Here is a 27,591-nt window from a genome sequence, read left to right as displayed (position 1 = left end):
ACAGCTAATAGAGTTACATCCATAGGAAGGATGGAATTTTAAATAATAGCACCCAGAAGAAAGGGAAATGTAATAAAGTAAACATGGGACTAATACAAAATACATAGCAAGATCACAGACTCAACCTAACCAAGCCAATAACATTTAATATAGGCAGTCAAAACACCAATTAATAGGGAGAGACTCTTGGGACCAGACATTTAGCTTAGCAGTTAAGCACCCACGTCCCACATCGGAGTGCTGAGTTTGATTTTCCTGGCTCTGGATCCTCATTCCAGCTTCCTGCCAAAGTAGATCCTGGAAGGTGGCAGTGATGGCTCAAGTAATTGGGTTCCTGCTACCCATGTGGGAGACTTGGATTGAATTCGCAGCTGCTAGCTCTGGCCCCAACCCAGCCCCAGTCACTTACAAAGAGAACCAGAGTGCAGGATATATGTTTGTATAGTCTCTCTCTCTCTCTCTCTCTCTCTCTCTCTTAAATAAGAAAAAAAATTAAGGCAGAGATTGTCAAATTTGATAAAACAAGATCAAACCTATATGCAAGGATAGGAAAGGTCAAAGAGATATTACACTGCTGTTTGGGGAAGTGGGGTGACCCTAGGAATCTAAGCAGCCTCTCGAAGCTAGAAAAGGCAAGGAACACTGCCAGTGGTTTGATTTTGGCCCATTCAAATCCATTTGAGACTTCTGACCTCCACAACTGTAAATGATATATTTGTGTTGCTTTAAACCATTATGTCTGTAGTAATTAGTTACCACAGCAACAGCAAACTAATATAACACCCAACAATATATTCAAAGGACATTATGACAAGACAGTTTCTCCCAGGAATGCAGAGAAGGTTTGTCATTAGATGATCTCTCAGGGGAAAGAGAGAGCTTAAGCTGAGCACAGTTTCTAAGCTCCGGGTTGCTCCACTTCCAATCCAGCTCCCTGCTAACTCACCTGGGAAGGTAGCAGCAGACTACCCAAGTCGTTGGGCCCCTGCCACCCATTTGAGAGGCCTGGATAGAGTTTCAAGCTCTTAGCTTCAGCCTGGCCCAGCCCTGGCCATGGCAGCCATTTGGGGAGTGAATCCGCAAAGGGAACATCGGGGTATTTCTCTCTAAGTGCCTTTAAAATAAATAAATAAATCATTTTGAAACAAAAAAAATTTTTTTTGTGTGAAAAACAAAAAGATTATTTATTTGAAAGAGTTTGTGGGTGGGGAGGGGGGGCAGAGAGATGTTTTCCATCTGCTGGTTTACTCCCCAAATGACCACAATGGCCAGGGCTGGGCCAGGCTGAAGCCAGGAGTCAGAAGATTCATCTGGTTCTCACAGGTGGGTGGCAGGGACCCAAACACTTGGGCCATCATCTGCTGCTTTCCCAAGGCCATTAGCAGGGAGCTGGATCAGAAGTGGAGCAGTTGGAACAGCAACCCACCCCACACCCATTTTGGGATGCCAGCCTTGCAGAAAGAGACTTTACCCAGTATGCCACAATAATGGCTCCCAAAATCTTTTCTATGATTTTACTGTAAATTCTTTATAGGTTTATAATATATATCAAAACCTTCACTCTTTCTACCTGAAAACTTGCTCTAGAGAAAAAGTGGGGCAGGCGTTTGATGCAGAACTTAAGATGCCACTTGGGACATCTGTATTTTACATTGGCGTACCTGAGTTTGAGTCCTGGCTCCACACCTGATTACAGCTACCTGATAATGTGTATCCGAGGGGGCGGCAGGTGATGGCTTAAGTAGTCAGGACCCTGCCACCCATGCAGGGAACCGGGATTGAGTTCCTGGCTCCTGGTCTTGGCCTGATGCAGCTCTAGCTATTGTGAGAATGTGAGTACTGAACCAGAAGATGGGAGCATGTTCTTCCTCCCTCCTTCCCTCTCTCCCTCCCTCCCTTTCTTCCTTTCTTCCCTCCTTCCTTCTTTCTATTCTTTCTGCTTTCTTCTTTCTTTCCTTTCCTTCTTTCCTTTCTCTTTTTCTCTCCCTACCTCTAAAATAAATATTTGAAAAAGAAAAAGGTGACATTGTTTAGAAAGAGCTCAGTATCAGAAACTTAAATACCATGCTGAAGACTTTCCCTCCCAGGAAATAATAAAATGCTGACTAGGAATATCACATAAGCTCCCATGAATATTCTTATTGAATATACAATTAAAACAAGCTTGAAATTGTGTTCTATAAGTCTCAAAAGGTCTCTCTGAGAAACTGTGTTCTTGCTTCTTTCAACTGAAATGACAAGTAATGGTAAATAATGAGCCGGTCTCTTCAGATTTTCCTTATCCACAGTAGCCACAATTATGTGGAATTCTTCATGGAAGGAAACAACAGTTCTGACAATTAAAAAGTATTTTCTTCCTATGAGAATGATTAAACAATAATACTTGGGGGCCGGCGCTGTGGTGTAGTGGGTAAAGCCACCGCCTGCAGTGTTGGCATCCCATATGGGCACCGGTTGGCACCCTTGCTGCACCAATTCTGATCCAGCTCTCTGCTATGGCCTGGGAAAGCAGTAGAAGACAGCCCAAGTCCTTGGGCCCCTGCACCCAAATGGGAGACCAGGAAGAAGCTCCTGGCTCCTGGCTTCAGATCGGTGCAGCTCCCGCCGTTGTGGCCATCTGGGGAGTGAACCAGCGGATGGAAGACCTCTGTCTCTCTGCCTCTCCTTCTCTCTCTGTGTAACTCTGACTTTCAAGTAAATAAATACATATTTAAAAGAAAATACTTGGTCCCATAATCTTGATGCCTTTCTCAAGTCTTTTCTCCCTTTCTTTTAAAAATAATGCCTCAGGCACCGGCTACTAGTCCCGGTTGCTCCTCTTCCAGTCCAGCTCTCTGCTGTGGCCCAGGAGGACAGCAGACTCTCACTGTCTAACTCTGGCAAAAAAAAAGAAGAAGAAGAATGCCTCAGGGGCTGGTGTAGTGACATAGGGGGTAAAGCCTCCACCGGCAGTGCCAGCATCCCATACAGCCGCTGGTTCGAGTCCCAGCTGCTCCACTTCCAATCCAGCTCTCTGCTATGGCCTGGGAAAGCAGTAGAAGATGGCCCAGGTCCTTGGGCTCCTGCATCTGTGTGGGATGACCCGGAGAAATCTCCTGGCTCTTGGCTTTGGATCGGTGCAGCTCCAGCCATTGTGGCCAATTGGGGAGTGAACCAGCGGATGGAAGACCTCTCTCTCTGCCTCTCCTCTTCTCTCTGTATAACTCTATCAGGCCAGCGCCATGGCTTAACAGGCTAATCCTCCGCCTTGCGGCGCCGGCACACGGGGTTCTAGTCCCTGTTGGGGCGCCGATTCTATCCCAGTTGCCCCTCTTCCAGGCAGCTCTCTTCTATGGCCCGGGAAGGCAGTGGAGGATGGCCCAAGTCCTTGGGCCCTGCACCTGCATGGGAGACCAGGAGAAGCACCTGGCTCCTGGCTTCGGATTGGCGCGATGAGCCGGCCGCAGCGGCCATTGGAGGGTGAACCAACAGCAAAAAGGAAGACCTTTCTCTCTGTCTCTCTCTCACTATCCACTCTGCCTGTCAAAAAAAAAAAAAGCAACCCTGACTATCAAATAAATAAATAAATCTTTTTTTAAAAAATGCCTCTTAAGCTCCCTAGGGGTGAGTGTGTGTGTATGTGTGTGTATGCACACATGCGTGTGTGTGTGTGTACGTATGCACACACGTGTGTGTTTTAAGCTAGAGAAGATGAAAAATGGAGTACCTTTAACAATTTATTTCACTGCAGCCTTTGCCCAAATTATAGGACAACAGCAGAGCCTTTTGTCTTTCATGTTGTATACATATTTACGTTACATTATTTCAGTTGGAGGGTGGTAAGCAAAATGTCTGACATTAGCTATTATTTCTCTGACAGTCAACATTTAAGTGCTATGATAGTCAAAATTTTCTTCTCAAGTTAGAAAAGTTACCCTTCCTACCATTCATAGAAGACAATAAATATTTTATAGCTGAAAAAAACCCATTTTATTGAGATAAGTGATTCAATTTTCCCACTATTAAATACATTGTTTTTACTTTTCTACCATTATTACTCTCATTTATACTTACATATTTATCCCATATGTCAGTATATAAAACAGTATACCAATAAAACATGAGTTGGGTGAAAGGAAATTCCTCAGATAAGAAACTTATTTTGACTTATAGGGTTTAAATATTTTAAAATTGTCAACATATAATGCAAAAACATCTCAGAAAGAATGTATAATTTTAAATTCTCCACATTGAATAACTTTATATTGGAAAAATAATTTTTTCACTAATTTCATAAATAAGAACGTGTAGTCCAAATTTTAATTTATATTTCTTGGATTACAACTTGGGCTGATTTTTTTCATGATAATTACCCATTGGTTTTTATCTAATGTATTGTTTCATACTTCTGTCCTATTTTTGCTAATAGGATCCTAGTGCGTTTTCTGATCTACTTACATGAACATTTTACATACTACTTAATATTGTATGTATTAAAACATTTATTAGATATGCCAATAACTACTTTTGTTTGTCATTTCTATTTCTTTAACAAAAATTAACAAATTTTTATATTTCAATGTTTTATGTTGTAGATTCTATTTCCCTATTTATATTCAGATAAGCATTATTTTCCTATTTATATCTAATTCACCCTTAATTCTGATTTTGTTTGTGGGGAGTCATTAACTTACTTTTTTTAAGAAAGCTTTTATTTAAAAAATATATATTTCATAAGTACAGCTTTTGGATTATACACCCCCCCATACCTGCCCTCCCACCCCCATTAACTTTCAAAAGTGGCTTATGGGGTGGTGCTGTCGCACAGTGAGTTAAGCAGCTGCTTGGGATGCCTATCTCCCATACCGGAGCACCACTTCAAGCCCAGCTGCCCTGCTTCTAATCCAGCTTCCAGCTAATGTAGTCTGTGGGGTAGGGGATGATAACTCAAGTGCCTAGGCTCCTGCCACCCACTTAGAAGACACAAACTCCTGGCTTTGGCCTGGTCCAGCTCTTTCAGCCTGGCTATTCTAGGCATTTTGGGGTTGAATCAGCAGATGGAAGATCTCCCCCCCCCCTCTCTTTCTCCGTCCCTCTCTCTGTTGTTCTGCCTTTCAAGTAGAGGAAATAAATATTTTGTGGATGTTGGTGTGATGATGGATATAAGGAAAGTATAAATTTGTTTCCTGGACCTTGATAGATAACTTGTTCATTGTGTGTATTGTTTAGAGCTTTTCTTTGTCCCAGTGTTAAATTTTATATCAATATTAAAAGTCCTGTCTTAAATTGTAGGAAATTTTTTGCCACTTGTTTTATGACTTTCTCTACTCCTTTCTTTCTGTACATTTACTACTGATAATAGCACAGTGAGTCGCTCAGGGATTGGACCTCTAATTTTCTTACTTTTTTTTCTACCAACTTTATCATTATACTGCATCATCTGAAAAATTTCCTCGTCTTTGTCTTCCAAATCCCTTCATATTTGTTATTTTCATTTATCAAACTTTTAACTTTGAATAGATCATTTATGGTCCCTTAGGTTTTCTTTAAAGATTTATTTATTTGAAAGGCACAGAGAGAAATTTTCCATCTGCTGGTTCACTCCCTATTTGGCTATAATGGCTGGGGCTCTGGAACTCCATTCAGGTCTCCCACATGGGTGGCAGGGGCCCAAGTACTTGGACCATCTTCTGCTGTTTTTCTGGGCACATTAGCTGGGAGTTGGATCAGAAGCAGAGCAGCAGGGTATCTAATGAGCACTCTGCTATGGGTATGGCATCACAAGCAGTGACTAAACTGCTGCTCCAAAACACTGGCCCCATCCTTAGATTTTTTTGTATGTGAGTACATACTTTTTTTTTTTTGTCATCTTGTTCTTATTTTATGGATGCTTGTCTTCTTTTATCTCTCTGAAAACACTGAAATGTAAATGGCTTTTGAAGTTTTGTTTTTTTCCACTGCACAACTTAATTTCTTTCACATTACTTTTTGTCCATTATTTTACTTGATCTCTTTCAAGTTTAAGGCTTTCCTAAATGTATAGTAATCCTCAGTGGTAGGCTCTTATATAAAAGCATAGCTCAAAAAAAGCTGATTGAAAACTCAGGGTGTGTGGATGGGTTTGCTGATATTCTCTGCATGGTGATCCAGCTGGGCGGTTTCCTAGGTGAACTCCTAATGCTGATACCTGTAGGTCTGGTCAAATTCCTCAGTGAAGGCTCCTCCAATATTTCTCCTGGAGGGGACAGGTCTGGCTTCCTAACCAAATAGGAAAATATGTCTTAAAGTTTCACTATTCGTTATGTAAAGTTTACTAAATTTGTTTTCCATATGACACCCCCACTTCAATCGTCCCTGGAAACTTTCAGTCCAGAGAGCGTCTTTTTCACCTGCTCTAGAAAATGAAGCTCAATCTTCTGCCAAGCTGATGGCAAGAAAGCTGCTCGGAGGAAGGATGGGGATCTGGAGTTCTTGCTAATTCTTAGATGGATTTTTAACAAATCCTCCTTGGCCTCATTTCAACTGCCCCTGCCAGAGGTACCTAATGCCATAACATCCTACGCATTTTGGGTTCTATAGAGACCATCATGTTGTTTCTCAGCTTTCCTTATTGACAGTTTAGGATTCAACTTTACAGGGTTTGATAAATCACCCTGCTTTTCAGTTTCTAGAATTTTGCTGTCATTCACCATTTTCTGTCTTTATAAGTTTATTTATTTATTTGAAAGTCAGAGTTACACCCAGAGAGAGAAGGAGAGGCAGAGAGAGAGAGAGAGAGAGAGAGAGAGAGAGGTCTTCCATCCGCTGGTTCACTCCCCTATTGGCTGCAATGGTGGGAGCTGCGCCGATCCAAAGCCAGGAGCCAGGAGCCAGGAGCTTCTTCCAGGTCTCCCACGTGGGTGCAGGGGCCCAAGGATTTGGGCCATCTTCTACTGCTTTCCCAGGCCATAGCAGAGAGCTGGATTGGAAGTGGAGCAGCAGGGACTACTGGCGCCCAAATGCGATGCTGGCACTGCAGTCAGCGGCTTTACCGGCTATGCCATAGTGCCAGCCCCTAGTTTTTTAAAATATAAATCTTGTTATTGCCACATTAGTGGGATTTTTGAAGGAAGGAAAGTAAGCCACAATCTTTTATTGCTTTTTGTTTTCCCAAGTGTATCTTTCCATTGTTCCTTATACAGACTTTTGGTTCTACTCACTTACCTCTGGTCACTGTCCCTCTAAACTCTTCTTCCCTCACTTCTTTTTCTGCATTATAACTCCTGCCTTCCAGACCAAGCCAAGACTCTGCTAAGTAAGGAATCCTCCTCTGCTAACCCAAGATCTTGGTGAGGATTCTATCCTCAACATTCCATGAGTACTATTTGCTTGGGTCATTTTGTGCTTAGAATAAATTGCTTAGTATAAATAAGACGCTGTTGTACTTGATAAGCAGTTGTCACCTCTGACAGGTACTTATTTAATGTAACAAAGTTCTTCCGTGGGATGTCCTTGCTTCTCATTCCAAGATATATGTATGTCTCTGCCCCACAAGCTTTGACATTCCATTCTTGACAAGCTGTATAGAAAAGGGAAGGTGAAAGGACAACTTTCCCTGTACTCTTTGTGCCTACACATGTATTTGTTATGGACTTTCTACTTAGGAACATCCAGGAATGTGGATATAAAGGAGAAACATACATGGCAGGAAGTATCGGCATGAAAGCATAGATTGTTGATAGAACCCAGAGATCGGAATTTAAGTGTCACATTATGATCTCATTGTGACATATAACAAATTGAACATGGAGTTATGAATCTTATTTGAGTCATCTTTATTTATTTACATCTGTTGCACAGGTGTGGTGGCAGTAATAGTGGTATCTAGCAACAGAGAGGTGAGAGTCAAAAGTCCTCTTGCATCTACCTACAAGGACACACCACTCTATTTAGAGTTTGAGGCAACTTCTAAAATACACTTCTATGAATTATTTAAATACATTTCTTAAGTAGCATGTAAACCTAGTTCTTGGACTCTCTCAAGGTCTTTGTAACTAATCACTACTTAAAAAGCATCCCCTTTGGCTTAAACTTTATAATACAGTGAATTCTATAGCACACAACTAAAGCACCCTGACCAATATATTTCCCCTGCCTCATTCCCACTCTTCAAAGGCAATCATTAATATATTTCAGGTATTTTTTCTGTTTTGTTTTTTCCTATGGATCTTGACTTTTCAGTTTTAAATATTGTGGACACTCATACTGTAAAAAGAAAGGATTTTGTCCTTTTATGCCCCACCTCAGCACACCCAGACTTTCCCTAATCTTTCTCATAAGTCAATATTTTGGGCTAACTTCAAAGCCTAAATTTTGACCATGCAAAATTAGTTTCAGCTGAACCATGTAGAGTACTATGATTGCACAGCCATTAATATGTAAATTCTTTTCCTTCTCCTTTTTCTTATTGTGTCAGACAGGTGAAAGGGTTTGAGGGAGGTACATCTCAGCGGTGTAGCACTCCAATCATCACATTCATGAGTCACAAAAGGATCTGTATATAAATTTTATTATTCTTATAGCTAATAATCCTCTCCTTCTTTAGTTTGTTTGGTTTTATGTGCCAGTTCTTTAAAAGGTTCATGGAAAAGATATATATCATAAAAATAACCAAGCATGTATTTCAAATTTTTTTCACCAAAATAGACATCTTTTAATTCCATTTTCCATGAAGTTTCTGAAGTACCCTGATACATATTAATTCATTACCAGACTCATTTCCAGACATGTAAATCTCTTCCATATATGAAACATATCATGTGCTGAATCAAATTTCTCAGAAATGTTCTTTCAGGAGCCCTCATATATTTATTTGAATATAGGCTGATTAGTCTTTTGGTTGTTGCAGAGCCTGTATCCCAAGATTGTTATTCACTATAATCCTGAGGATTTTCTCTATTACATTAGATCTCCTTTTCCAGCTCAGTCTCTTTTCCTGGCTTTACTCCCTTGTGTTGTTAGAACATGTCACTAGGACCATCCTTAGAAGCTTCATTAGATAATTAAGTGGCTCACAGAATCTCTAGGAGGAATTGAAATTAGGATCTGAGGACTGTGCACTCAGGAACAAGATGGGAATTATGCAACAAGCTCTCCTGTGGTATTTCTGTATCTCCCCTGGTCAAAGGCACCAAGACTAAGCAAAGACATTTACAATTACAATCTATGCCACTACTGCCTCTGAAAGCTGTTTCTCACCACACTCCTCCAGGAACAGATTCTTTGCAAAATATACTTCCTAGCATTTCTTTAAATTTAGGTCTTCCATGGAAGTACCTGATTATAAGAGCCTAGCTCATAGTCTACGTTTTTGCTGCAATAGATGCTGGATAATTGAGTTCCAGCTTCAACTTTGCTGGGGCAGAGTTCACAGTGTGAAAATGTCTCCAAATATAAAATGAGAATTTTAAAGTTATTGGGTATCCCCAAATAATCACATCTGTTTACTGGAGTTTACGTGTATGAAAATGTCTTTGTTATTCTCTTGAATTGCAAAGTTAGTCTGTTTTCTGATCCTCTTTAACAACCTGGTTGGCTAATCCTTTGTTTCCTATTCTCTAATGTTTCATTAGGATATGATTGGTAAGTCACTTTTGTAAATTCTTGTGCTAAGCCTGCCAAAGTAGAAACTCATATTCTTCATTGCTGTGAAACTGTCTTGTATCATTTCTTTGCTATATTCCCTTCAACTCCATTTTCAGTCTGTCTCTGAAAATACAATTAGTTGGACTTCAAACCTCTCGATTGACCCTCTAATTTTCTTGTCTTTTTTCTCCTATTTTCTAATGTTCTTTTCTTTTGTTACTTTCCAAATTTCTATCAATTATTTTTAATTTCCAAATTTTTCTAGGAATATTCATTACAGATTTCTGATATTGCCCATAGATGCAGATTTTCTCTTCTCAATTAGGAATAATTACAGAGATTTTAAAGTTTCATTTTCTCTACATTGTGTCTGTTTCCTCTGAATTAACCCTTCCAAGATGGTTCAGTTTCTGTTTCCATGTTGAATGTATTCCATAAATGTTTAGTTATTCTTGGCTTGTTTTTAAGAGTTAGGCATTAAAGGGTTGCATTTGCTATGCATAAGTGGTGGCTTCATTGAGAGTTTACTAGCAAGGATCTAGTCCTTGGGGATGAAGTCCTGGGGGATCTGGTTCCTTTGGAGATGAAGACCCTTGTCAGTAACTGAAGGAAAGGGTCTAATGAAGACTCCAACTTCACATATTCCTCTCAACTGAAATTGCTGCTCAAGAATTTATGGTGTCCAAGTTTTCATCTTTGAGAAATATTACAAATATAGAAAACATAATCTGTAACAAACCTGCATTCCAACCAGCCAGAATAGATACCTTAATATTTTAAATTGCTTCAAGTAGGTTTTAACAACTTTATTGAGAATTTATATAGCATAAAATTCATTCATTTTAGGTGTACACTTCAATAGTTTTTAGCATAATTACAAAGTTATACAACCATCACCACAACCTAATTTTAGAATATTTTCATCACTCCAAAAGGAAAGTTTATTCCCATTTGCATTCATAGTCCATTTCTATGCCAACTTCAGGTAACTACTATTCAACTTTCTACCTTCATAGATTTATCTACTCTGGACACATAATATAAATGGAATCATATAACATGTGGCCTTTGTGTCTAGATTCTTTCATTCAGTATGCTTTTGAGGTTCATCTATGTTGTAGTATGTATCAGCATTTGCTCCTTTTTATGGCCAAATTATATTCTATGCTACGGGTATATTACTTGTTACATTTCCACTCATTAGTTTATGGACATTTGGATTGTTTTCATTTTCAGGCTACTATGAATAATGCTGTCATAAACATGTGTGTACAAATCTATGTGTAAACATATGCTTTTGCTTGGGGGGGGGTAGATACAAGGAATTGAATTGCTGGGCCATTTGATAACTCTATGTTTAACATTGTGAGAAACCATGACAGTTTTCTAAAATATCTGCAACATTCTACATTCCCACCTAAAATATATGGAAGTTCCAATTCTTTGACATTCTCATCAATAGTTGGTGATTGTCATTTTTGTCACAGCAATTCTAGGGGTACAAAGTATTAATCCTTGTAGTTTTGATTTGTATTTCCTTACTGTCTAATGACATTGAACATCTTTTCATATGCTTCTTGACCATTCATATATTTTTAGATACATTTGTATTCAAGTACTTTTGTTTGTATTTAATTTAATTTAATTTATTTGACAGTTAGAGTTACAGACAGTGAGAGGGAAAGACAGAAAGGTCTTCTGTCCGCTGGTTCACTCCCCAAAAGGCCACAATGGCTGGAGCTGTGCCGATCAGAAGCCAGGAGACAGAAGCTTCTTCCATGTCTCCCACGTGGGTGCAGGGACCCAAGCACTTGGACCATCTTCTACTGATTTCCCAGGCCATAGCAAACAGCTGGATCAGAAGAGCAGCAGCCAGGACTAGAACTAGCTCCCATATGGAATGCCAGCACAAGAGGAGGATTAACCTACTGTGCCACAGCACAGGCCCCAGCTTGTTTTTTTATAATTTATTTTTTCCTTATTTCTGAGTTGCAAGAGGTCTTTATATGTCCTGGTTACTGAATATATGATTTGCAATATTTTCTCTGGGTTTTGTGTTCACCTTCTTGATATATCTTTTGAAGTGGGTAAATCCTGAGTTTTGATGAACTCCAACTTACAATTTTTGTTGCTGCTACTTATATTCTCAGTGTGATCTCTAACCTGATCTTTTTTAGCCCACATTCATGAAGATTTTCTATGTTTTATTCTAAATAATTAAAAAATCTATGACCAATTTTGACTTAATTTTTGTGTATGGTGAAAGGTAGGGATCCAACTCCATAATCTTGTATGTAGATATCCAGTTGTTCCAGCACCATATGTTGAAGACTGTTCTTTTCCTCATTGAATTATCTTGAAATTTTTATTGATAATCAGTTGACTACAAATGTAAGTTTGTTTTGGACTTTCAAATTTATACCACTGAACCATAAATCTGTATTTATATCACTGTCTTGATTATTAGAGTTCTGTAGTAAGTTTAAACAAGGGAGTATGTACCATCCATGTTGTTTCTGTTTTTTAAGATTGTTTTCATTATACTGGATACTTTAGGTTTCCATTGAAATTTTAGGATCAACATTTAACTTCTGAGGGAAAAAAAGCCAACAGGAATTATGATAGAGACTACATTGAATCTGTAGAGCAATTTGGGCAATATTACCATGTTAACAATATTGTCATCTGATCCATGAACAGGGAATATCTTCCAATTAATTTAGCTTTCATTTAACAATATTTTGCAATTTCCAGTGTAAAAGTCTTGTACTTTTTTTTTTAATAGAACTGTTCTCTTAGTTTTGTTTTCAGATTGTATGCTGGTATATATCAACTGATTTTTCATATACTAATTTAAATCAGGCAACTGTGCTAAACTTTTTTTTTTTTTTTTTTGACAGGCAGAGTGGACAGTGAGAGAGAGACAGAGAGAAAAGTCTTCCTTTGCCGTTGGTTCACCCTCCAATGGCCGCTGCGGTCGGCGCACCACGCTGATCCGAAGCCAGGAGCCAGGTGCTTCTCCTGGTCTCCCATGCGGGTGCAGGGCCCAAGCACTTGGGCCATCCTCCACTGCACTCCTGGGCCATAGCAGAGAGCTGGCCTGGAAGAGGGGCAACCAACCGGGACAGAATCCGGCGCCCCGACCGGGACTAGAACCCAGTGTGCCGGCACCGCAAGGTGGAGGATTAGCCTGTTGAGCCACGGCACCGACCTAAACTTTTTTAGTACTAGTGATTTTTTTTTAGTGGATTCCTTGGGATTTGCCATCTGTCGGTGAAGACGGTTGTAGTTCTTCCTTCCAATCCAGGTGCCTGTTTTCCCCTTGCCTAATCACACTGGCTGGAAGCATCCAGTGTAATGTTGAAAAGAACCAGAGAAAAAAAAAGACATCCTAAAAGATCTTGTTCCTACCTCAAATGCTTTTAAAAAGAAGAATCAATTAATTCACATTAGTTCCTGTTTAGTAACCCATTTTTTCCTTTGAAGTCACGAAGATCATATTTTCCTATAATTGCTATATTTTTTACTTTTTCTTTCTTTTTAAATTTTATTTATTTATTTATTTATTTATTGCTTAACCCAATCAGAACATCATATCGTTGAGAAGCAGAGATGTAAGCTTTCTTTTGGCTTGGACATTTTTTAGAAATCCAGTTGTCTACCATTTTCTCCATTGACTTGAAATCCTCCTTTCAGTTATAAGCATAGGTCTATTTGGCAGTTTTCCATCTGGTCCACTGATTCGTTTGTCCATTTCTGTGCTGATACTTTACCATTTTAATTAGCACAACTTTATATTTAGCACATGTGTCTGGTAAGGCAAGGCCCCATATTCTTACTCATTTTATTTTAAAAATTAATTTGTCTAGATCTATAGAATTAAACTTGAGTAGTTTAAACTTGTCAATTTCTTTCAAAATCCTGTTGATTTAAATTAGAAATGCATTGAAATTAAAGAAAAACTGAGGGTATAGTTTCATACTTTATGTATTAAGCATTCCTATCCATTACTTGGCATATTTCTATATTTATTCAGATTTTGTTATGTATACTTGAATAGTTCCAGGACTTTATCTACAAAAATAGTATATTTCCTCAGATATATCTTTAGGGATTTTATAATTTATTGAGCATCTCAAAAATGGATACATTTTTTTCTAATAATTTTTCTCATTATTTACTGATTGTATTTTTTTAAACCTTGCACCTTTTTATTTCCTAGTAAATGTACTAGTTTGACTACTGACTCAGAGTTTTCCATAGAGATTATCATATTTTCTGTTAAAAATACAAAAATTTTATCTCCTCTTCTTCCATTTACTCATACCTATTGTTTTTCATTTTGGAGCTGGGCAGAAAGGGAAGTCTATATAACTAGATAGAATGTCCAGTAAAATGCATGAATGTTGAATAAGGTAGTAGAAATTCTATTTTATCTCAAATATTCAGTACATTTTCTTAGAGAATTTTAAATTACATCCTATTATTTATCACTTAATCTCAAACCCTTCTAAAAGCAAAAGGGACCCAGAAATAACAAGCATAAACCAAGACCCTACTGACTCATAAAGCAGTTTAAGGAAAAAAAAAATTAGGCAGCTAGAACTCTGTATTTCCAACTGTGGAACATGTTTTTTTCAGGTACCATAAAAATTTTATAAAACTAACCATTGGCCGGCGCCACGGCTCACTAGGCTAGTCCTCTGCCTTGTGGCGCCAGCACACCGGGTTCTAGTCTCAGCCTGGGCACCAGATTCTGTCCCGGTTGCCCCTCTTCCAGGCCAGCTCTCTGCTGTGGCCAGGGAGTGCAGTGGAGGATGGCCCAAGTCCTTGGCCCTGCACCCCATGGGAGGCCAGGAGTAGCACCTGGCTCCTGCTATCAGATCAGCACGGTGCGCCAGCCGCGGCGGCCATTGGAGGGTGAACCAACGGCAAAAGGAAGACCTTTCTCTCTGTCTCTCTCTCTCTCTCACTGTCCACTCTGCCTGTCAAAACAAACAAACAAACAAACCACAAAACATGTATGAACAAATGTCAAAGGCTGAAACCAGTCACAGCATGTTCTTTAAGGACAAAGAAAAATAACTAGGAGATTTAGAATTTTATAAAATTAAAGATATATTTCTAAATAACCATTTAATGAGAATTAAATAAAAAATAGAAATTAGAAAATAGTTTGAACTAAATATAAATAACATCAGGAAAGATAAAGACTATCATTCAAATGCTACTGACATTAAAAAAAGAAAGAATACAAACAACTTTATCCCAATACATTTTAAAATATAGATGAAATAACCTCTTGGTAAAATAACAGAAAAATTGACAAAAAAAGGAAATAGAACACTAAATATATCCATTAACTACCAAGCAAATTAAAACAATAGTCAAAACTCTTAACAATAACAAAACCCTAAGACCATATGGCTACAGTAGCAACTTACCAAAAACTGAATACAGATGAAATTCCAATCTTAGACAAATTTTCCAAGGGAACAGAAAAAGAATATTTGCCAACCTATCTTATGATATAAACTTTGTGACATAAATTTTATGAAACTAATCCTTAATAAGGACATTGAGAAAGTCCAACCTTGCTTATGAATGTTGAAGCCAAAATCTTAAATAAAATCTGAGCAAAATGATTTCATAAATAAAAACATCATGATCCATGAGTAAATTCCAGGAATGCAAGGTTACTTGAAACTTAAAGAATAATAGTGCACATTAACAGATTACAAGTGATTCTCACTAGAGAAAAAAAAAAAAAAACAATGCTTGATAAAATCCACCATCCTTGGGGCCAGCATCATGGCTTAACTAATGAGTAAAGCCATGCCCTGCCACACTGGCATCCTATATGGTCACCAGTTCATGTCTTGGCTGCTCCACTTCTGATCCAGCTCACTTCTAATGGCATGGGAAAAGCATCAGAAGATGGCACAAGGGTTTGGGCCCCTTCTACCCATGTGGGAGACCTGGAAGAGCCTCCTGGCAATGAATGCATCCAGTCCTGGGCTTTTCTTTGTTGGGAGGGTCTTTATTACTGATTCAATTACCATCTTGGTTATTGGTCTGTTTAGTTTTTCTATATCTTCACAACTCAATTTTGATAGATTGTATGTGCCTAGGAATCTATCTATTTCTTCTAGATTTTCTAATGTGTTGGCATATAGCCCTTTGTAGTAATTCCTGATGATTCTTATTATTTTTGAGATATCCATTCTTACATCTCCTTTTTATCTCTCATTTTAGTAATTTGGGTTCTCCCTCTTTCTTTGGTTGGACCAATGGTGTATCAATTTTGTTTATTTTTTCAAAAAAACTGCACTTAATTTGACTCATCTTTTGTATTGCTTTATTTGGTTTTAATTTTGCTTATTTCTTCTCCAATTTTAATTCTTTCTTTCTTCCTACTAAGTTTGGGTTTGGTTAGTTCTTTTTCTTCTAGGTCCTTGAGATGCTTTGATAGCTCATTTATTTGGTGCCTTTCCAATTTCTTGATGTAGGTGTCAATTGTTATTTCCTTTGAAGACAGTTTTGCTGTATTCCATACATTTTGATATGTTATACTGTCATATTCATTTGTTTCCAGAAACTTTTTAATTTCCCTTTTGATTTATTCCATGACCCACTGTTCATTCAGGAACATGTTGTTCAGTCTCCCTGTGTTTGCATATTTACTAGAGATTCTTGAGTTGTTAATTACCAGCTTTATTCCATTGTGGTCAGAAAGGCACATGATATGATTTCAGTTTTTTTGAATTTGCTGAGAGTGGTTTTATGGCCTAGCATATGGTCTATCCTTGAGAAAGTTTCATGCACTGATGAAAAGAATATGTATTGTTCAGCTGGAATGAAATTCTTTGCAAATATCTGTTGGGTCCATTTGGTTTATAGTGCCCATTAGCTCTGTTGCTGCTTTGTTGATTTCCTGTCTAACTGATCTATCCATTGACAAAAGTTTTGGAAGCTATGTCTCTCGTTAGATCCATTAACATTTGTTTTAAATAGCCAGACACCCTGGTATTGGGTGCATATACACTTATTATAGTCATGTTTTCCTGTTGAACTGATCCCTTAATCATTACATAGTGCCCTTCTTTGTCTCTTAACAGTTTGTGTGGTAAAGTCTATTTTGTCTGATATTAGGATGGCTATGCCTGCTTGTTTTTGCTTTTCATTAGCATGGAATATCTTTTTCTGTCCTTTCATTTTCAGTCTGCATGTCTTTGTTGGTTAGGTGTGTTTCTTGTAGGGAGCAAATAGATAGGTATTGGTTTTTAATCCAATCAAACAATCTGTATCTTTTAATTGAAGAATTTGGGCCATTTACATGCAAGATTACTACTGATAAGTACTGACTCAGCCCTGGCAACTTTTTTGTAAATATCCCCATTGTTTGCTTTGGATTTCCTTTTCTACTTCTACTGTGAGATTTTCTGCCTTTACATTCTTTCATAATGATGACTATCTTTCTGTGTTTCTGTATGTAGCACATCCTTAAGCATCTTTTGTAATGCTGGACAAGCAGTAACAAATTCTTAAAGACCCAACAAAGAAAAGCCCAGGCCTGGATGGCTTCACTGCTGAATTCAACCAGACATTTAAAGACTTTTAAAGAAGAACTAATTCCAACTCTTATGCTAATCAAAACAACTGAAAGGGAGGGAATCCTTGCAAACTCATTCTATGAGGCCAGCATCACCATAATACCTAAACCAGAAAAAAATACAACAGAGGAAGAGAACTATAGAACAATATCCCACATGAAGATAAATGCAAAAATCCTCAACATAATACTAGCTATTCGAATCCAACAACACATCAGAAAGATCACTCACCAGGACCAAGTGGGTTTTATCCATGGTATGCAGGGATAAATGCATACAAGTCAATAAATGTGATATATCACATTAACAAATTAAAGAATAAAAACCATGTGATTATCTCAACAGTTACAACAAAAGCATTTGATATAATACAAATCTTTTCTAGATGAAAACATTAAGCAATTTGGGTACAGAAGGAACTTTGTCAACACAATCAAGGCAATTTATGATAAAACTCACAGCCAGCATCTTATTGAATAAGGAAAAGTTGGAGGCATTTCCACTAAGATCCAGTATCAGAGAAGGATGCCCACTTTCACCATTGCTATACAATATTGTCCTGGGTGTTTTAGCCAGAGCCATTATACAAGAAAAAGAAACCAAATAGATATTAGTCAGAAAGGAGAAAGTCAAACTATCCTATTTGCAGATGACATCATTCTATATACAGGGGAACCAAAAGACTCCACAAAGAAACTATTGAAACTCATAAAAGAGTTGGGAAAAGTTGCAGGATATAAAGTTAACACACAAAAATCAACAGTCTTTCTATCTGACACTTTAAAAGTTTCAGACAATGTATGGCTGAGAAAGAACCTTGGAGATCAATCCCATTCACAACAACTCCAAAAAATTAAAGACCTTGAAATAAATTTTAAAAAGGATGTCAAAGATCTTTATAATGAAAATTATAAAACATTAAAGAAAGAATTATAAGAAAAAATGAAAAAATATTCCATGTTCATCGATTGGAAGAATTAATATTATCAAAATGTCCATACTACAAAAAGCAATTACAGATTCAATATGATTCCAATCAAAATATGAAGGACGTTATTCTCAGATCTAGAAAAGACGATGCTGAAATTCACATGGAAACACAAGAGCTCAAGGAATTTTATACAACAAAAAACAAAGCTGGAAGCATCATGATACCAGATTTCAAGACATACTAAAGGGCACTTATAATCAAAACAGCTAGGTACTTGCATAAAAATAGACCTGTAGACTAGTGGAACAAAATCAATCCATGCAACCTACTAATTTTTTTTTTTTTTTTTTTTTGGACAGGCAGAGTGGATAGTGAGAGAGAGAGAGAGAGAGACAGAGAGAAAGGTCTTCCTTTTTGCCATTGGTTCACCCTCCAATGGCCGCTGCGGCCGGCGCATCTCGCTGATCCGAAGCCAGGAGCCAGGTGCTTCTCCTGGTCTCCCATGCGGGTGCAGGGCCCAAGCACTTGGGCCATCCTCCACTGCACTCCTGGGCCATAGCAGAGAGCTGGCCTGGAAGAGGGGCAACCGGGATAGAATCCGGCGCCCCAACCGGGACTAGAACCCGGTGTCCCGGCGCCGCAAGGTGGAGGATTAGCCTGTTAAGCCACGGCACCGGCCAACCTACTAATCTTTGACAAAGGAGTTAAAATCAATCCCTGGAGAAAGAATTGTCTCTTCAACAAATGGTACTGGGGAAAATGGATCTCTCCATGAAGAAGTATGAAGCAACACCTCTACCTTATACCTTATACAAAAATCAACTCAAAATGGATCAAGGATTTACATCTACAAAATGATACCATCAAATTACTAGAGGAAAACATTGGGGAAATTCTGCAAGACATTGGTATAGGCAAAGAGTTCTTGGAGAAGAACCTAGAAGCACATGCAATCAAGACCAAAATAGACAAATGGGATTACATCAACCTGAGAAACTCTGCATTGCAAAAGATAGACTCAGTAAGGTGAAAAGTTAATCATCGGAATGGTAGAAAATATTTGCAAACTATGAAACTGATAAAGGATTAATATCCAGAATTTATAAAGAGCTGAAGAAACTCAGTAACAGCAAAGCAAAGCAAAACAAAACACAACAAAAAAAAACCCAGTTAAGAAATGGGTAAAGAATTTGTATAGGCATTTTTCGAAAGAGGAAAGACAAATGGCCAATAGACACATGAAAAAATGTTCAGGATCACTGGCCATAAGGGAAATGCAAATCAAAACTATAATGAGATTTTACCTCATCCCTGCTAGAATGGATGTCATACAGAAAATCAAACAACAAATGCTGGTGAGGATGTGGGGGAAAAGGTATCCTAATCCACTATTGGTGGAAATGAAAACTAGTACAGCCATTGTTGAAGACAGTATGGAGATACTTCAGAAAGTGAAAATAGATATCCCATATGACCCAGCAATCTCTCTTAGGAATTAATGCAACAGAAATGAAATAAGCATATGAAAGAGTTAACTGTATTCCCATGTGTATTTCAGCTCAATTCATAATAACTATGACATGGAATCAACCCAGATGTCTACCAACTGACAACTGGATAAATAAATTGCAGTATATATATATATATATATATATATATATATATATATATTTAGCATGGAATACTACTCAGCCAAAAAAAAAAGAACGAAATCCTATCTTTTGCAAAAAATAATGGATGCAACTATAAATCATTATACTTAGTGAAATAAGTCAATCCCAAAGAGACAAATACCATAAGTTTCTCCTGATTTGTGGTAACTAATAGAGTACTAAAAATGCAATGTATAGGAGTGAAACTGACATTTTGAGATTTGGTGATTGTTTACAGCCCTTGTCTCGACTGTTGAGGAACAATGTTTTTTCTTCTGTTTATTGAACTCTTTATCAGTGTAGGAATAATCATGAGTATAAAGTAAACTGACAATAGATCTTTGTAAAAGTCAAGAAAAGGAATGAGAGGAAGGAGGAGGAAGGGTAGGAGCACGGGGGGAAAGAGAGTAAGGTGGGAAGTATCACTGTGTTCCAAAATTTGCATATATGAAATACCTGAAATTTATATACCTTAAATAAAATTTTTTAAAAAATCTAATGTGCAACATGAGCATTAGAGTTAACATACTGAGTATCATACTCAGGATTTTTTCTTAATGATTATATTGTAACTACTCTTATCACAAGGGAGGGGAAAATTGTAGCTATGTGAGATGATGGATATGTTAATTTATTTCACCATAATAACCATTCACTACATGTGTACATGTTACATGTCTTAATTATACAAAATAAAGTTTATTTAAAAAAAAAAAAAAAGAAGCCCCTGGCTCCTGTCTTTGGCTTGGCCTACCCCTGGCCACTATGGCCATCTAGGGAGTGAATCAGAGCAGGAAAGATCTGTCTCTCTCTCTGTAGTTCTGACTTTCAAATCAATCTATCAAAAATCCATCATCATTTCAGCAAACTAAAAATAGTAGGAAAAATTTTAATAGCATAAAGTACATCTACCAAAAACCTTCAGCAAAATCACACTTCAGTGAAGTTAAAAGCTCCCCCTTGCAAATCAGGAAAAAGATAATTATGCCTATGGTAAGCATTTTTATTCAACATCATCCTAGAAGTTCTAATCAAAGTAAGAAAGCAAGGTAAAAAAGGAAAAGGAAGGGAAAAGAGATTGGAAAAGAAAAAAACAAAGCTGTCATTACTGGTAGGTGATATGATTCTGTATGTGTATGTCAAAACAATGTGATTGAATCATTTTAATTAACAAGAGGGTTTGGAAAGGTCTCTGAATTAAAAATATCTCTATATAGCGATATACATTTCTCTATACTAGTGACAAGCAAATTTAAGAATGATGCCATTTATAATAGCATTAAACATTGAGGGATACCTACAAAATTTTGCAACATTTCTATAAAGACAATAACATAAATATCTATGGAGAAGACATATATTAAAGGTACTTTAGAATATTTAATGATGGTCTTAAAAATGGAAAAGCTATAGCCTGTTAGGTGATTTGAAGACAATGTAAAAATGCCAATTCTTCTTAAGCTATACTCATAGATTCGATTATCTCAATTGAAATCTCAAATATGTTTCTTTAGAACTTGACATTTTATAGTGAAGTCCAAAGGGCAGAGAATAGCAAGGACATTCTCATTAAAAAGGATCAAGTTAAGAGGCCTTGTTCCACCAGATTTCAAGACTCCTCCATTCCATCATGCACAAAACTGAATTTCTAGTGAAACTCTGAAAGGCCTAAAGATCTTTTAGAAAATAATATTTGAGAATAATATCATTATGAATTCAAAGGAGAAATATTATGCACTAAAACAAAAAACAATAATTGATAAACTGAAGTACTCTAAAATTATAGATTTCTGCTTATCAAAATATACCAAAAGGAGAAGCCACAAAGTGGGAAATTATATGTGCAGCACATGTAAGTGGTAGAGAACTGGTGTTCCAAGTATTAAGAAAGCCCAAAGAAGAAGATAAACCAAAAGAAAGAGTTAAAGAGATAACCTGCAAAAGAAATTCAAATGGGCAACAAATATATGAATTGGTAATTAAGGAATGCAAATGAGACCTCAATTATATATTACTATAATTTAATAGATGAGATAAAATTGAAAAATCAGACAATATCAAGTATGGTGAGATTATAGAACTCTTATGATGAGATTATAGAACAAGAACTCTCATACAGCTGATGGAATATTTATATGAAATGCACACACATACACCTTTATACATCTACAATTGTGTTTGTAGTGGCATTATCTTTAAAACTGCCATAATGAAAAGAGAATTATTAGAATTAATAAATTATGGTAGTATTTTTACATAATGAAATTTTGTATCATGTACCATAGTTACCAATACCATGTATTAAGTGTGAGGAAAAATACAAAACAAAAATAATATAATTAATTTATATAAAATTTTGAACATTTAAATAACATTCCAAAATTGGCAAGACTATTACAATTCAGAAATGCATACACAGGCAGTTATTGAAATGTATTTTGGGGCTTTATTCTTCATTAAATTTTGTAAATGTTCTATGTTTATTGAAAAGAATCTTAGCTACAAAATTTTATATACACATAAATAATCATACACATGTAAGAAACATATACATACATACAACATAAATATTAGACTTGACCTACCAATCTGAGAGAAATATATGTTTAAAAATTGCCCACAGTCATAGATTTGGTAGTGTTCTTCCTTTTTAATGCTTTGCTTTTTGCTTCATATTTCTCCAGCTATGTGGTTAGCTGCATTCATGTCTACAAATATATCCTAGTGGGATTTTTCTTGTGATGCTTCTTTGCCTCTATTAATGTTACACAATATAAATATTACTTTTGGTAACTAATTTTGCTACGGAATAAATTTCGCTTATAATTTGTTTGGCATGTCTTTCCTATTCCTTTATTTCTATAAAGGTATATCAGAATGTTTGAGGAAAATAGAATTACAAAATAAATTGATTTGTGGACAAAAAATTTGAAATCCATGTATATGAGATGTTTTCAAAAAGTTCATGGATGAAAAGTCTACCATGGATTTAAAAATGTCTTTGCAATAAAATAAACTTACCTTTTAATTCCATGTTCCACTAATATCCTGAATTCTCTAATACACTTTAGCTGATTTTTCACTACTTTTTAATATTTCTCCATTTCTGATTATCTTAGTAATAAGGGATTGTCCTGCTAATAAAGTGCCCATGTCATTAGATCAGATGATAAGTTGTTATATTATTATCCAGTAAGCTAGTCTGCATCAGCAGCAAAGGCTATTTTATTTGGAGGATATCTCCAGGAAATCATCTCCCTGAGCCCGGGTATCTTCATTTAAAATCAGGATTTTGTGTGATAGAAGGCAAGCCATTTTAGTTTTCTATTCTTCTCACTTGCTAAAACATGTTAAAGCATTAGCTTTCTACATTAGAAGATGAGTGATTTTCGGGTTAAAAATTCGACTTGCCTCAAATGGTAGAGTTAGAAATGTGCCAGGGGATTCCAATTCAATCCCATCAAGGTGGCATGTACCAATGCCATCTCACTAGTCCATGTGATCAATTTCACTTCACAGTTGAGCATACTGATAGGTCTAAGAGTCAAAGAGATCACATAAATAAGACTAGTGTCTGTTAATACTAACTGATATAATTAAGGAGGAGAGAACAATCCAACATGGGAAGTGGGATACACAGCAGACACATAGAATGGCAGATGCCCTAAACAGCACTCTGGCCTCAGAATTAGCCCTTAAGGCATTTGGATCCGGCTGAAGAGCCCATGAGAGTTCCTCAGACATGGAAAGCCAAGACACTCTGGCAAAAAAAAAAAAAAAAAAAAAAAAAAAAAAAAAAAAAAAAAAAAAAACACCACCTAAATGAAAGATCTCTGCAAGTGAGATCCCAGTGGAAAGAATGGGGCATCAAAGAAGGAGGTACCTTTCTCCGAAGGGAGGAGAGAACTTCCACTTTGACTATGACCTCATCTAAATAAGATCGGAGTCGGTGAACTCAAAATGCTTCCATAGCCTTGGCAACTCATGACAAGAGCCTAAGGTGATTACTGATGCCATAAACGAATGTGTCAATTTGTTAAGTCAACAACAGGAGTCACTGTGCACTTACTCCTCATGTAGGATCTCTGTCCTTAATGTTTTGTACAGTGTGAATTAATGCTATAACTAGTACTCAAACAGTATTTTACATTTTGTGTTTCAGTGTGGGTGCAAACTGTTGAAATCTTTACTTAATTTATACTAAATTGACCTTCTGTATATAAAGAGAATTGAAAATGAATCTTGATGTGAATGGAATGGGAGAGGGAGCAGGAGATGGGAGGGTTGCGGGTGAGAGGGAAGTTATGGGGGGGAAAAGCCATTGTAATCCATAAACTGTACTTTGGAAATTTATATTTATTAAATAAAAGTTAAAAAATTCAAAGATTTCATTATTTATATTACTTTATTTTAAATGTGATTTCTGACTCACGTGTATTAAGGTTTTCTAATTCTAATTAAAAATCCTCAAAAAACATTTTTAAGCAAAAGTTGCACATTTTATAGTTTGAGAACTTTGTGATGTGGAGTTTACTAGAATTGGGAGAACTAAATCCATTGGAAGAGATAGAGCCTGGATTAGAGCTGTGATTGAACTGGGGGTATGTCTGATTTAAATAGAATGCTGATGACAGATCCTGGAAATCATCTTTCTGGATCTTCTCACTTCTTTGTTTAAAAGTCAAGACTTCAGACTACTAGAATGTAAGTTACTTTTTTCTCTTTGGAAGTATGAAACAGATTAAGACAATGAGTTTTCAACAGGATGTGATTTTTTTTTTCTTGTTAAAACATCCATCCATCCATCCATCCATCCATTCATTTACTCATTTGGAAAATGTCTACTGGGCAACTGTTAGTGGCAGGCATTATTCCAGATGCTTGATCTACATTGCTGAGCGAAACAGAGATGCTCTCCCTTGTAGAACTTATATTTGCTTGGAAGCAAAAGAAGCATCAATGTAACATATTTGAATTATTCAGGATCACGGAAGATGATTCATACTACATAAAAAGAGCACGGTAAGGAGATACGAGTACAGAATGTTAGGGTACAGAAGAGAACAGTCAGTTTTAAAGGGGACTGTCAAGACTGGTTGGCCTCGTTTGAACACGAATTAGAGAGGGCAGAGTGTTCTTGGCAGAGAAAATAGCTAATGCAGGGGCTCTAGAGCAGGAGCAGCTGCTCTTGTTCAAGCAACACCAGGAAGCCTAAGTGATGACATCAAGGAGACGGGGAAAGGCTGGACCATGGAAAACCCTGGCTGTCACTGCGAGCACTTGGGCTTTTTTTGGGAGGGCGATGGGGAGTCCATGCCTCTCCCATTGTCTCACTGCATGCCCCCTTATCTCAATCCCATCCAACTGCATTCGTTTTTTTAAATTGTTTCCAATGTGATATTAGTTTATTTTCGTTTTCCTCACTGGGAGGTTGAGTATCTCTCATGTTTATTGTCTACTGTCAAGTTTGAATTGTTTTTTCTAAATGACCATTTACATTCTCTGTCCATTTTTATTGGGTTCAAATTTTTCATATTATGTGTATTACTATGGTAGTAGTAATCCTTTATATGTTATACACATTAAAAAACCTTATATGCTAACCTAGCCTTTACCTATGGATTTTGTTTTGGGCAGCTTCTGCAATAAAATCTATTTTTTGTATAGATAAAATTGTAAAATTATATATTTTAAAACTCAGGTATACTGCTTTGATCAAAAAATCTTTCCAAACTCTAGTTCCTATAGGTAAGCTTTAAATTTTATCCTTCGGTTTAATGGTTTTTTGTTTTCCCTTTTGGGTATTGCTTTTGTGTAAGCCTTGAAGCTAGAATCATATATTACTTTTTATTATAAGAATAGCCAGTTTTGCAGTCTCAGTTTATTATAGAAAACATTGTTTCCTATTAAATTAGAATACTACCTTTCTCATGTTAAAATGAAGGAACATTTTTAAGGTTAAGACGCACTACCCCATGTACAAAAGGTGGTAAGAATGATCTAAAAGGGAAGGCTTCGCAGAGTGGGAGAAACAGGAAATACAGCAGGGTGCCAGTGAGTAAGAGTGAAGTGATTGAGACCCATGGCACAGGTTACCTCATCTCTAGTCCCAATAGAATACTGAGGATATGGGCACAGCCAAAGGTAGCCTATAGATCTGCCCAGAGATGAGGAGTTCTTCAAGATCTGCTATTTTTCCCGAGAGTTAAGATGTTTTACTCACAGGAGAAAGGAAGCGGAAGGGGGAGGAGATGGAAAAGGCACACAGACTTGAATAAAGAAGGGAATGTGGGAAATACTACTGGAGAGGGGAAAAACAGAGGAACAAAAGACGACTGCAGACGCAAAAGCTCAACTATATTATGGTAATAATACATCTAAAATAAGAGTTCTGGGGAGGTCATATGATTTTGGCTGGCAGAGTTAAGTGATAGGGTGAATGTTAAGTTTTCAGTAAACATATTTTTTCCTTTCAGATACTTTCAAACTGTTGAAATAAATCAGAAATTTTTCTTATTAGTACTTTCATGTCATATGTAGTTTCTTTTAATACTTTCAGGTCAATAGGTCAAAAGCTCTTAGTTTTTGTGGACTGATTATGTTAGATGTTGGTGCTAATGAAATTATAGAGTAGCAGTTAGCAGTCAAAAGATGGGGCAGTGGGCTGTGAATTAAACAGATTAAAGTGATTCATGCAAGGTTGGAAAGGGCAGCTGGAACATAAAAACTATTTTCTATAATTGTGCTACCACCTTGCCATCGCTGCTACATTCCTCTATTTCATAGTGCATCATTCATTCATTCATTCATTCATTCAGCAATACTTACTCAGCACCTATTATGTGCCAGGTACAGCTCTATATGCAGAAGACACACCAGTGAGCAAGACAGACAAGACTCCTGCTTTCCTGGAACTTACGTTCTAATACAAGAAGATAGACAACAATAATAAAATAATATTAGTAATAATAGCTAACATTTATTTAGCAAGTAGTATTTGCTGAGACAGTTCTAAGCACTTTACAAATATTCATTCTTACAGTCACATTATGAAGTAGGAACTAGAATTTTCCCCATTTTATACATGAGGAAACTGAGGGCATTAGAAAGGGAAAATGACTTGCCTAAGGCTATACAGCTACAAAAGGGCAGAACCAAGACAGTCGGGCTTTCGCTTAATGGCTTTGCTATGCTGCCTCTCAGACAAGCAACAAGCAATAAAGAAGGAACAGAACAGGTTCAGGTAGTATTCACTGGTATTTTCATGCTGGAGGGGGGGAGGGGGGGGTGCAAATGCAGAGGTCAGGGAAAATCTCCCTGGAGAGGTAGCATTTGAACTGCAACTTGAAGGATGGCAACAGTTATCTTGGACTATAGGCAACAGAGAAAAGCCACTATAAAGTTCTAAGGTAAGGACCAATCCTGCCTTATTTTATGAAACAGAAATGCCCACTAGCTGCGCCTCGGGCCATGGAGAGTCTCGAGTGTAAGAATGACTGGGTCAGAGTGAAATCAGGGAGGTAAGGCAGGAGCCAGACTCCCCAGGCCACGGTGGGAAAGGTGGTCTTTCACCTAAGTGCAGGGGGCTTTATGCCGGTGAGGAATGCCAGCTATGATTAATCACTATCCAGGTGGAAGATGATGGTGGTTTTGATGAGATCATGATTGTGGAACGGAATTTAGGGTAAATTTTTGACAAGACTTGCAAAGGAACAGGATGTGAAGAGTGAAGCAAAAGCAACTTTTAAGTAGGAGCCCTGAGATTTCTGGTTTGAGTAACTAGTGTGACGGC

At 37.2% G+C, this 27,591-nt stretch overlaps 1 protein-coding gene across 1 annotated transcript in view; it reads right to left on the bottom strand.

Moving 5' to 3' along the window:
- LOC133763875 (lysine-specific demethylase 4D-like) overlaps nucleotides 1-27,591 on the bottom strand; it is a 31,411-nt gene that overhangs the window by 2,946 nt on the left and 874 nt on the right. The window contains 1 exon segment of the mRNA XM_062197586.1: nucleotides 26,628-26,721. The gene's annotated coding sequence lies outside the window, so the exon portion shown is untranslated.

The sequence above is a fragment of the Lepus europaeus genome, chromosome 7 (assembly GCF_033115175.1).
Source record: "Lepus europaeus isolate LE1 chromosome 7, mLepTim1.pri, whole genome shotgun sequence".
NCBI classification, from domain to species: domain Eukaryota; kingdom Metazoa; phylum Chordata; class Mammalia; order Lagomorpha; family Leporidae; genus Lepus; species Lepus europaeus.
The sequence above is the reverse complement of the archived record's forward strand: the minus strand, read 5'-3'. Positions and strand labels throughout refer to the sequence as shown.